The sequence below is a fragment of the Helianthus annuus genome, chromosome 7 (assembly GCF_002127325.2).
Source record: "Helianthus annuus cultivar XRQ/B chromosome 7, HanXRQr2.0-SUNRISE, whole genome shotgun sequence".
NCBI lineage: Eukaryota > Viridiplantae > Streptophyta > Magnoliopsida > Asterales > Asteraceae > Helianthus > Helianthus annuus.
In genome coordinates, this window is record NC_035439.2 from 32,870,652 (window position 1) to 32,881,638 (window position 10,987).

The 10,987-nt window shown below is 36.2% G+C and overlaps 1 long non-coding RNA gene across 1 annotated transcript; it reads right to left on the bottom strand.

Annotated features, from left to right (window-relative positions):
• Nucleotides 1-8,275: 8,275 nt before the first annotated feature.
• Nucleotides 8,276-8,652, bottom strand: LOC110866568. Its single transcript, XR_002551409.2, has 3 exons — nt 8,579-8,652; nt 8,417-8,493; nt 8,276-8,333 (listed from the first exon to the last, which is right to left on the bottom strand). It is a non-coding gene; the product is annotated as an uncharacterized LOC110866568 (long non-coding RNA).
• Nucleotides 8,653-10,987: the final 2,335 nt, after the last annotated feature.

Below are 10,987 nucleotides of genomic sequence, written 5' to 3' on the forward strand. Positions count from 1 at the left end.
TTCCGAGCATCAGGGAGCCAAGGGGCTGGCGTTGGTCGAGTAGCACCTTGACAACAGCACCCGGTGTCACGATTGTGACACGTCATTACTTGCCGTTTAAAAAAAAAGAACTAATTCAAAATGTTGCAGTTTGCCTCAAATAACTTATGTACAAATGCATGTCATAACATTTGCTTTAAAACTTAAAAAACAAAAAAAAAATGCAATTTAAATAAGCTATTCTCATATATCATAACACGGGCTGTACGCGATACCTAAAAAGATGGTTATTCATTTAGGTTGACAAAGGCACTAGGCATAGCTGACACAACTATTTTATTTGAATATAAATGTTTTAGCTACTTTATCTTTTTATACGAACCTTTTTTGTATGTTTTCACAAGGGATTTCTTTTACAAGATGCTCGTTCCATTACATATATAATGACAATATAGATGAAATAAAATGTGGATGCCCTTGATAGATACTCTTAACTTTAAATACAAAGATAAAATATTCCATATTATGTGAAATTTATTACCAATCATGATATATGTAATGCCTCTAAAGCAAGTAGCATAAACATTCATATAACATTCAAAGCACAACACATGGTGTAGGAAAATGTGAAAATGTACAAGTTAGTTACCTAAAAGTGTAGTGATTCTATGGGACTGAATAATAGAATCGTCTCAGCGAGCCATAATCCATATATGAGCTTCAACATCAAAGTTTTTTAGGTCTCTAAAGAAAGTGGGCTTTAATTTTCTTAAATTTTATCCCATTTAACTATTTTTTTAGTTTAATTTTAGCTTCTTGGGCACATTTCAAAAGTAGAACCATCATTAGATAGACTATTTCCTTTTCTATGCATAGAAATGTTTTGCAATGATATTGCTTTTGTTTCTGAAGTTGTTAGATCGTATGGTGTTGACCGTGACTAATAATTACATGCATAGGTACCCCATGGCCAATTTCTGGCTCTTTGGAACTATTAACATATCTAGCACACATGATTACATGAATGTTTACAAGTTGTGTGTGACACCTGTGCTTGCGTAATCATTATACAAACTCTGGACAGTCCAATTATCAATGAAGCAACGTATTTTGATCCCTTTAATTATTTATTGATGTTCAACAATCTCTCATTTCAATCCTTGTTCAATTTCGAGCCCTAAATCGCTTTCTAGAAAATTATATGCAAACTGATGCATAAACATAGTTAGTTTATCATGGCAAACACTCCGGAACATCAACATATTGTTAACATACCTTAAATAACCTTTACATAACTTAGAAATAAGTTTTGAAGGGTTTGGTATGGCAAAAACAAGTTTATTCGATCGCAGGGACTATTTGCGTCAAACTTCAAAAGTATACCGAATCGAATAGTAACGTACCTTCCGGAACATGATCATAAGTTAAACATACCATAAATATCCTATACATAGCTTACAAATAGGCTTTGAGGGGTTCGGTATGCTAAAATAAACTTTTTGATCAATCAGGGACTAAAAGCGTCAAAAAGTGCATAAGTTTGCATTTACGCGCATATCTTACGTTCTGAGTATATCCGAACATCCAAAAATTTTGTAATCATTAAAATATTTTATTTTAGTGATTGGCATGCTAAAATTCCACTCGTCGCGTAATTTGGATCGTTTTTCGCGTCCGTTCGTGTTTCGTCATAGTTAACTGAATAACGTGACCGTACGACCAAACGAACCGACATTCGAGATGTTTTCAAGAATGTTTCATGTTCCCTATGCTTAGGCATCATTGTAGAGCCTTGAAAATGGCTTAACGGGCCTTAAACGAGTCAAAAATGGCATTAAACACTTGCAGGGACCAAAGCTATAATTATTGAAACTTGTTGCTGAACTGCCATGCGGTCGCCGGCCGCGTAAGCCAGCCCTAGCTCGTACGCGGGGCGCGACTGACCATCAGGTCTGCAAAAATCAGTTTTTCATAATCAGCAGCTGGTTTCTGGGTTTTATGCATGGTTTAATCAAACAATGAGCTAGTTTTCAAGCTCCCATGGTATATAAAACCATGGGCAACACATGGAGGGCCAAGATGGAAGCTCGAAATCCAAGAAACGATCCTAACGGTTGTCAAAAATCTATAAATACCCACCTAAATTCACTTCACAACTTGCACATTCAGGTTTTCCTCTCATTTCTAGACAATTGTGACTATCCCTTCTGGTTGAAGGTCCCAATCTTCTTGTCTTCTTGTTCTATCTTCAAGCATTGGACCTCTTGTAAGCTTCTTTCATCCTTTTATGCATTTTTAAGCATGAAAGTCGAACAATGTTTGACATTCTGCTTTGACCAATCTTTGGTCAACACAAAGTTCGTTTGAACTTTGCAACGTGAGCGTAATCACGATGGTTATAGTCCTTTGTGACTATACCTACTGATTACCACGTTGATTAGGCGTAGTGACGAGTCGAAGTTTCGGTCAAAATATGTGTTTACGCGTATTTTGCAACGAAGCTACTTTTGGGTATCAAAACACTTTGTTTTGATGTCAAACTTGTTTTCTAACTTAGTTAATCATGTTTCAACATGTTTAACTCGTCACTTTTAGTTTAATGCTTATATAGGGTCGTAAGATAAGCAGTCAAAACAACCGCTTAAACTTTCGAACCCGACCCGTTTGGTCGATCATTAGGATCCGACCAAACATATTTTGTGACCATAGTTGTATAGGGAATAACCTTCCAAGGTTATACCTTATGGTCACTTCGCTTAGTTAGTTGTATGATAGATAGTTTATATGCCTTAGGAAAATGACCAAAATGCCCTTTTTACACATAAATTCATTTTAAGCATATGTAACCTAAATTTTGACATCTAAACTGATTAGGCAATATTATTAGACATGTTAAGGCATATAATACTTGTCATAGGACTAGTTAGGCGGTCCGAACGCGTTTTACGCGAACGACGCGTTAAAGTAGCATAAGCTACCTAAACGGTTCGTAACGGGTCGTAAGCACTTAGGATAGGTTCCGACTTAGAATGTAGGCTTTGTTAAACCATATTAAATGAGTTCCTATACTCATTTGGTTTACAAAACCTCATTTTATCTGATCTTCCGATTTCGGTCCGGTTTATTAACGTAGCTACCTATATTAGGTGCCGATTGATTCCGTGATCCTTCTAGCTTTGTTTGGTTGTTATCTCAAGACTTCTAAGCATTATCAAGTGAGTACATAGTTCCCCTCTTTTACTGCTTTCAAACATTTTGGGGTGAAACACATGTGCCTACTTGTTACTTTCATGTTTTTCATGCTTTCATGACATATACTTGCTATGTTCATTAGTACACATATAGTACATGATTTCATTTATGATTTGATATGCATGTTTACTTAGCATGCTAGCCCATTGATTTTCATAAATACTTTTGTTGCATATGTTCACTCAGCATATGGACACATTGATTTCATATATTACATTTTGTTGCATATGTTCACTCAGTGTATGGACACATTGATTTACATTAAACATTTCTGCTTTGTATGTTCGCTTAGCATACTTAGTACATTATTTTCTCATAACATGCTTACATTTGGTATAACATTTGGTTTTTTTAACGAAACTAATATGTTCATTAACACCGATGATGTCGCTCGGTAGTAAGTAGTGGTACCATATGAATTGACAACTCCCATTCCTGAAATCCTAGGTTTGTTTGGGTGGAAGGAATGACTGAATCCGATATACATAGTTTTGATAAACCTTTAACTTGTTAAGGGTTTGTCTCCTCAGTCGCAAGGCTTGAATGTAGACGTTTAACATTACCGCATAGATGTTTGTATCAATAAAGCATTGATTTTGCAAAACATAACTTTTGATTTAAACTATGATTTATTCAAATACATTGTTTTGTACATTTTACATATGGTTTGAGTAGATACTTTTTATTTGCCATACATAACATTTGATTATACATGAACATTTTTACATTGGTTTTAACAATACATTTTGGTGGTTTGTTTGGGTAAGTGATTTAAATAACGAGGCATGTGTAATATGATAAAAGCATGGTGGATACGCCGCTGGTACTTCCTATATATAAGTGCTTTTATGATATTACATATCATAGCATTATTTAAACCATTTCAAGTTAGACATATTACATTTTACACAAATAACATATCTTCACAAAACATTTTTTTTACAAACAACATATTTTGTACAAACTCATTTTTCTTGGTTATTCATTTAACCATACATCTTTCTTTTACATCATCTGATTTCTTATCGATTTTCGTATGATTTATAAAGGAAAACACTTTACAAGATTCAAGACTAATTTTGTTAAACACTTCTTTAAACTCACAAGTCATGAACCCTATTTTAACAAAACCTATGTATCTCACAGACATTTTTATGCTGACGTACCTATTTTCACATGTGTTTCAGGTGCTGTTGTTAGATGATCATGATGCAAACATAGGATTGGACGAGGGCCTTAGTGACTTAAAACTATGAAAGACAAGTAAATCCTTGTATTACATCTATAAATTTCTAGACAATGTAAGCATTTTAAATTAATAAAACAAAACTTCAATTATCATGTGTTATGAAACAATAATTCTGTTACTCCACTCCCCGATATTTCTGCCGCGATTTGTTGTTTTACGCAGTCGGGCGTGACACTGTGCATGCTTAGATTTCTCAAGTACCTTATATCGTACGATGGGGAATAAGAGCGTATGAGATGATAAACACAAAAGTCTGTCCTTGACACTCCCACATCAATTTTAAATCCCAAAAACATGTTGTTGTATATATGTTAAAATCCCAAAATGTTAAAGACAAAAGATTCTTCTTATTATTCACACGTTTTCCATGGTTTGGAAGGTTTAAAACTACTTTTGGTGATCTTCTTAGTAGCTACCCATAAGATTGGAAAATTTCTCTGTTTAACGTAAATCGGCGTTCCTGGATGGGCCACTTCAAGAAGAATTATTTATAGTTCAACAACCCGGGTTCGAGGTAGAAGGGCAAGAACACAAGGTATAGAAACTGCACAAGGCCTTGTTTGATTTGAAACAAGCGCCTCGTGTATGGTACAAGCGTACTGATACCTGTCTTCAACAAAATTTGTGTAACACCCCGACTACGTAATACAACCCGTGAAGAAATTATCGGGGAGTCACGTTACAAATTGTTCACAACATATGGTATTTAAAGTTTCATTGTATTGTTTAATTAAATTACATTGTCTTTTGGAGCATAAACAAAATGCAAACAATTTTCTTTAGACTTTAAAGTAACACTAAAGCACAAGTCCATCGTACGTGTAGAATGCTTTCCTAAGTATCACACATTTGCACCCGAAACATATGTGAAAATAATGTCAACAATAAAGATGGTGAGTTACATAGGTTTTGTAGTGAAATTCATGGCTATGAATTTTTATTGCAATATTGTTAGTGCATGTCCTATGTGTTCGCCACTCTACGAATATGCTAGATAGAACGTGTGTTGAATATTGTATAGCTAAGTGAGAGATTCGAACACATGAAACTTTGGTGAGGACGAATACTCATCGGCACGGATGAGGACTCATCCACTCCAAATGTTCATTCGTTCAAATTCTCAAGTCTATATATACGATGTCATGTGTTAGAATTGGATAACACTTTGATGTCTGAGAGTTTGAGTCCTGAGTCTTCGTCCAAGCCGGTTAGCAGGATTAGCATCAAAGGAGTGACATATCAGTATTGTCGATACTTACAAGATGTCAGTGAGCTTTCAAGATATCAGATACATGACAACTTTGTGATAGTTTAAAGTGTCAGAATGGTTAATCTTTGAGCAGATGAGTTGTTTTCTGGAGTAATCGTCGAGGAATGAGGATGTTTGTTGATTAAGTTGCTGCCAACACTAACAGAGGAGGCTATACATTTGTTATCATGACTTAAGAGGAAGAATGTGACTTTGATCATCGAAGAACGTTTCTTAGATCATAGTGTGTTACCAGATGATTTGTTATCCGTGAAGATTTGCTGATTGTGGAGTTTACCGTTTACACTGATCAATCATTCAAGTTGGGAATAAATATGATTACGGAAGACGAGATTTCAAATTTTCATGGGTATTCACAGACTTGAAGTTACAAATGTGGTGTTCAAAGTTTCCATAAATTACTAAGATATTGAGCTATGAGAGATAAATAAAAAACCGAACGCGGATGTGGTTAACAATGAAATGAAGATGCTGCTTTGATTATTTTCAAGTTGGTGATTATTCGTGATGACTGCAGTTAAGCAAATCAGATGAGGTCAGGAATCGTCAAGTTTTGTAAAGCAATAGTTTCGTTTCATGTAAACAAGTGTGGTCATATGGTGAATACATTCAAGCCTATGTTGACTCATCGGTCAAACCACCAAAGGGTTTGTCAATTGCATAGTTTCTATCATTCCCCAAACTTCCCCACAAACCCCTGGAAATTTGGAAACGGGATTGCCAATCCTATGGTACCATAACATATTACCGGTCGGCTTGGCCAAAGTTAATGTACATACTCGTGTTATGGATAATGCACCACCAAGATTCACAAATTATTGAAAAGTATATTGTTATATATATAAACTAGATGCATTGTTTTGAAACCTTGAAAATAGTTTGCCACATATGAATCACCCGAAAACAATTAGAAAACATAAAGAGGGGAACTATGTACTCACAGGCTGCGTAGATGTCTTGTTCAATTGTGTACACAGAGATCAAGTGTTTCCTAATTATTTCGGATAATTATGAGGTTAGTGTGTATCGTGGCTTAAAGAGAAGAACAGATAGAATGTGGTTTACACCACTTTAACGGGTCGTATGCGTAACTACAGGTCCAAATGGTAGAATGAGTCATATGACGAGTCCGACATGTCAATATATGTGTCACACCTTTAATTTCCATATGCGGAGTACTACCGCGAGGCGTGTGACTGACCAGGATCAAGCCACCAATCATATTGAAAAATATAATAATAAAACCATTTTCATCACAACTAGACCTGGCAAACGGGTCGGGTCGGGTCATGGGTCAAAACGGGTTCGGGTCAAAACGGGTTTGGGTCAAAACGGGTCAATTATAAAAAAGGGTTGATTTGGTTCGGCTCGAAACGGGTCCGGGTCAGAACGGGTTTCGGGTCGGGTCGGGTCCGGGTAAGAACGGGTTTCGGGTCGGCTCGGGTCAGTTTTTTTTTTCTTGAAGCTTATTGTTGCATCCACAAAAACCATGTCGTAAATGTTGGTTTTTTTTTCCTGAAGCTTATTGTTGCATCCACAAAAACGATGTCGTAAACGTTGGTGCTTTCTATGATGAACTGCTCCGCATCAGCTTCGTATAGGAATAGCCTCTCGTGAATGCCATTCCATAGCACCTGACAAAAAGTTTAATGCCAGTTAGATTTGACAAAGTATACTTTAAAACCATAAAATTATGTCCACAAACATGAAAGCACTAAGAGGTGGCAATTTCGGCATGTTAGATGACGGGTCAATCAACTTCTTGGAATACAGCCGTCAATAAGGGTCGCCACTCGCTACAGATTGACCCCCAAACACTTTTTGTCCAAATTTGTGAATAATTTTATAAACTATTAGCTTGTCAAATGTGACTAAGAAAACTTCATTATTTCAAGAGTAAGCTGACTTAGATAATATACAGTTGTATCATACTCAAAAAAGGGACTGCTACTATCTTCAAAAAATGTAATACAAATTCACAGAAAATTTGTAATAGTCAAAGTACATCTGAAAGCAAGATATACAAGAGTACATAAAATATTATCATTCCAAAAATTGATATAGTATTTAAATATATAACCTGGAATTTTGCAAGCCAAAAACAACAGAGGAAAATGATGTTTATGATGGATTAGGCTAATATTTATTTTGGAATCAACAAGTATCAGATTTCGTAAAGCACTATACGGCATCAAATAGCTAAGGTTCAAACTTTTCAAAATAAAATAATACCCAGAACTTTAGAGGATATAGAGTGTTTACCCGTTAACTTAGTTCTTGAAACTGGAGAAACTAGAAGCGATCGACGAAAAATGCATTCTCACTTGCTCAATGGGACGAGCACCGCACCAACAGCTAATAGATCCAAATTTGCTAACTTGAACCAGTGTGATAATAATCAAACCAGAACCATAAAACTAAAGATAATAATCATAGAAGTCAAGTTACAAATTACTAAAGTTGCAAACCGTTAAGTAAACTGAAAATTACAAAAGATCTAGTTCGGTTCCTTGCATTTACAAAAGATCTGATTCAATAACATACAAAACGTCTTGACGAATTGCGCTTCTTCACGGATGCTTCCTTTAAAATCCTTATGTTATAACGGGTCAAATTTATCGTAAATATATATAATAAATTGTTTTAACATTGTCTAAATTAATTACCTAAAAGTTGCCAAAAGTTGGAATCAATGCTTCAATGTCTTCAACAAGATCTTCATCCATTTCGTTCTCGTTTTCATCTGAACACGTAAAAAAATGAAAGTTGAATTATTAAATAATTTATAATTATACAAATTAAGTTGCAAAGAGAATGAACTTTAATACCTTTTAAATCAAATAACCAATCACGTGTGCATAGCAATGCTTCAACATTTGATGATAACAATGAAGTTCGATACGTACTTAACACCCGACCTCCGATACTGAAAGATGATTCGGAAGCAACAATAGTAATCGGGATGCTCAATATATCGCGAGCCATTATAGCCAGTTTTGGATACCTTACTTGATTATCCTTCCAATATTGTAAAACATCAAGTTCTACTTTTCTATCAATGTTTTGTTCCTCCAAATACAATGTCAACTGTGACTTTTCATTATCAACAACTTTGAATTGGCTTTGAAATGTATCGAACCCATCCATCTCATCGAGCGTTGTTGGTGCACTTCATCTGTCGACTTCGTCTTGGATCGAGTCATACATTGTATTATATAGATTAGGGCACAATATATGAGAAAATAGGCGAGTGTATGTGTTTAGAGAGATAGTTTCGCTTATAGGGACATTGTCTGGAGGTTCTGCTTTTATGTCAAGTGGGAGGTTTCGCTTATACGGTAAGTGGAAGGTTTCGCTTATTCGTACATGACATTTGAAGCGAAACCTCACACCTATATAAACCCTAGAAGCGAAATCATTTGTAAATTTTGTCGAATTCCATACCGAGGTGTTGCCGGTGTGACGATTGAACTGTAATCATTGTCAAATCAATAAAACAAGTAGATTAAGTGAAGAACAAGCTATTTCTACCTACGTTTCTTGTTATTCCGCACCTAAAACATAGAAGAACGCCTCTGAACGACTCGTTCGGGTCAATTCTCGATCCGACAAGTGGTATCAGAGCTTGGGAGGAGGTTTTCTACAAAAATTAGCTGGATTTCATCATCATTTCTTACTTCTACACCTTCTATCTTCACCAAGATCAAGATTTACCGGTCGGAAATTGTTCAAAATTTCACAGACTGTGCGCAATAGAACATTAACAAACCCTGGAAAGTTTCACAATTTACGGACTAAAAATGGTTGAAATCATCTTCGAACTTGGTTTCGCTTATTCAGACAGAGGGTAGTTCCGCTTTTCTGAACATCGTAGTTCCGCTCATTTGGTCAACGATCAGAGGTTCCGCTTCAAATTGCATACTAGTTTCGCTTGGTTGTCACATTAGTGAGAGGTTCCGCTTCAAATTACTTGGTAGTTCCGCTCGTGTGTCACAGTAAGTAAGGTTCCGCTTCAAAATCATCAGGGTTTCGCTTGAAAGGTTCCGCTTCAAGGGACATATTTGAAGTTTCGCTTATTAGTTTCGCTTATTCAAACATCAACCAGTTTCGCTTATAAATACATCAGAAGGTTCCGCTCTTCTGAACATCCTGGTTTCGCTTCAAAGGTTGATTAAGGCATAGTTTCGCTTATCTGGTGATGTACAAAGCCGAGAAGATGATGATCAGTTTATTGCAGCAAGCGATCAAAGAAGATATATTCATATTGCTTCAGCATGACAAAACTGCAAAGTCAATCTGGGATGCTCTTAAAGTAAAATTTGAGGGTAGCGAGAACATGATAAAGAGCAAGAAAGCGCTACTTAAGAAAGAGTTTGACCTGTTTAGCAGTTTACTGGGTGAAGACACAAAGAAGCTGATTGAGAGATACTGTCACTTAGTGTGATCCATGTCTATGTTGAGCATTACTAAAGATCATGAAGAGTGGGTGGATAAGTTGGCTGATGCACTACCGCAGAAAGAGTGGGGAACTTATCTAATGATTCTGAAGAATACAGGTGTTTATGATGGGTTGACAATCTCACAGTTCATTGAGAAGATCGAGGGTCAGGATCTGGAACAGCAGAAGATCGCCAGGATGAGTAGTCCGAGTGGTCAACAGGATGTGAAGATGTACTACAAGGGTAGCATTCCAGTTCCAGAATCTGAGAGAAGTCCGAAAATCCAAACCGCATTTAGTGCTGGGGATTCTACAGAAAAGGTTGATCAGAGTTCAACCAAAAATAGTAGTGGATTTTCGTCATTTCCAAGTGTCAATCCTAAAGAGTCAAATTCAAGTTTTCAGTCGCAAAGCACAAAGACAGGAAATGGATATGTAATTCAGTGTAACATCGCTTTAAATCTTCCAGAAGGGCAAAGCTTCTCAGAAGACACTGCTAAAGACCACATGGCTCTACTTGGTTCTGTATTGCTATCTTATGAGGGCCTAGTAGCTGGTCAGATCGGAAATCCTATGCTTAATAAAGAGGATTACGATCAAATAGACGCCGAAGAGATGGAATTAATGGATATCAAATGGTGTCTTGCAAGTGTTCTTCGATGTGCTGAAAAGTTCAAAACAATCACCGGGAGAAATGACTTTCTTGATGCTCATGTATCTACTTTAGGTTTTGATAAATCTAAAGTTACTTGTTTTCGTTGCAGGGAGAAAGGCCATTTCAAACGGGAATGCAAGAACA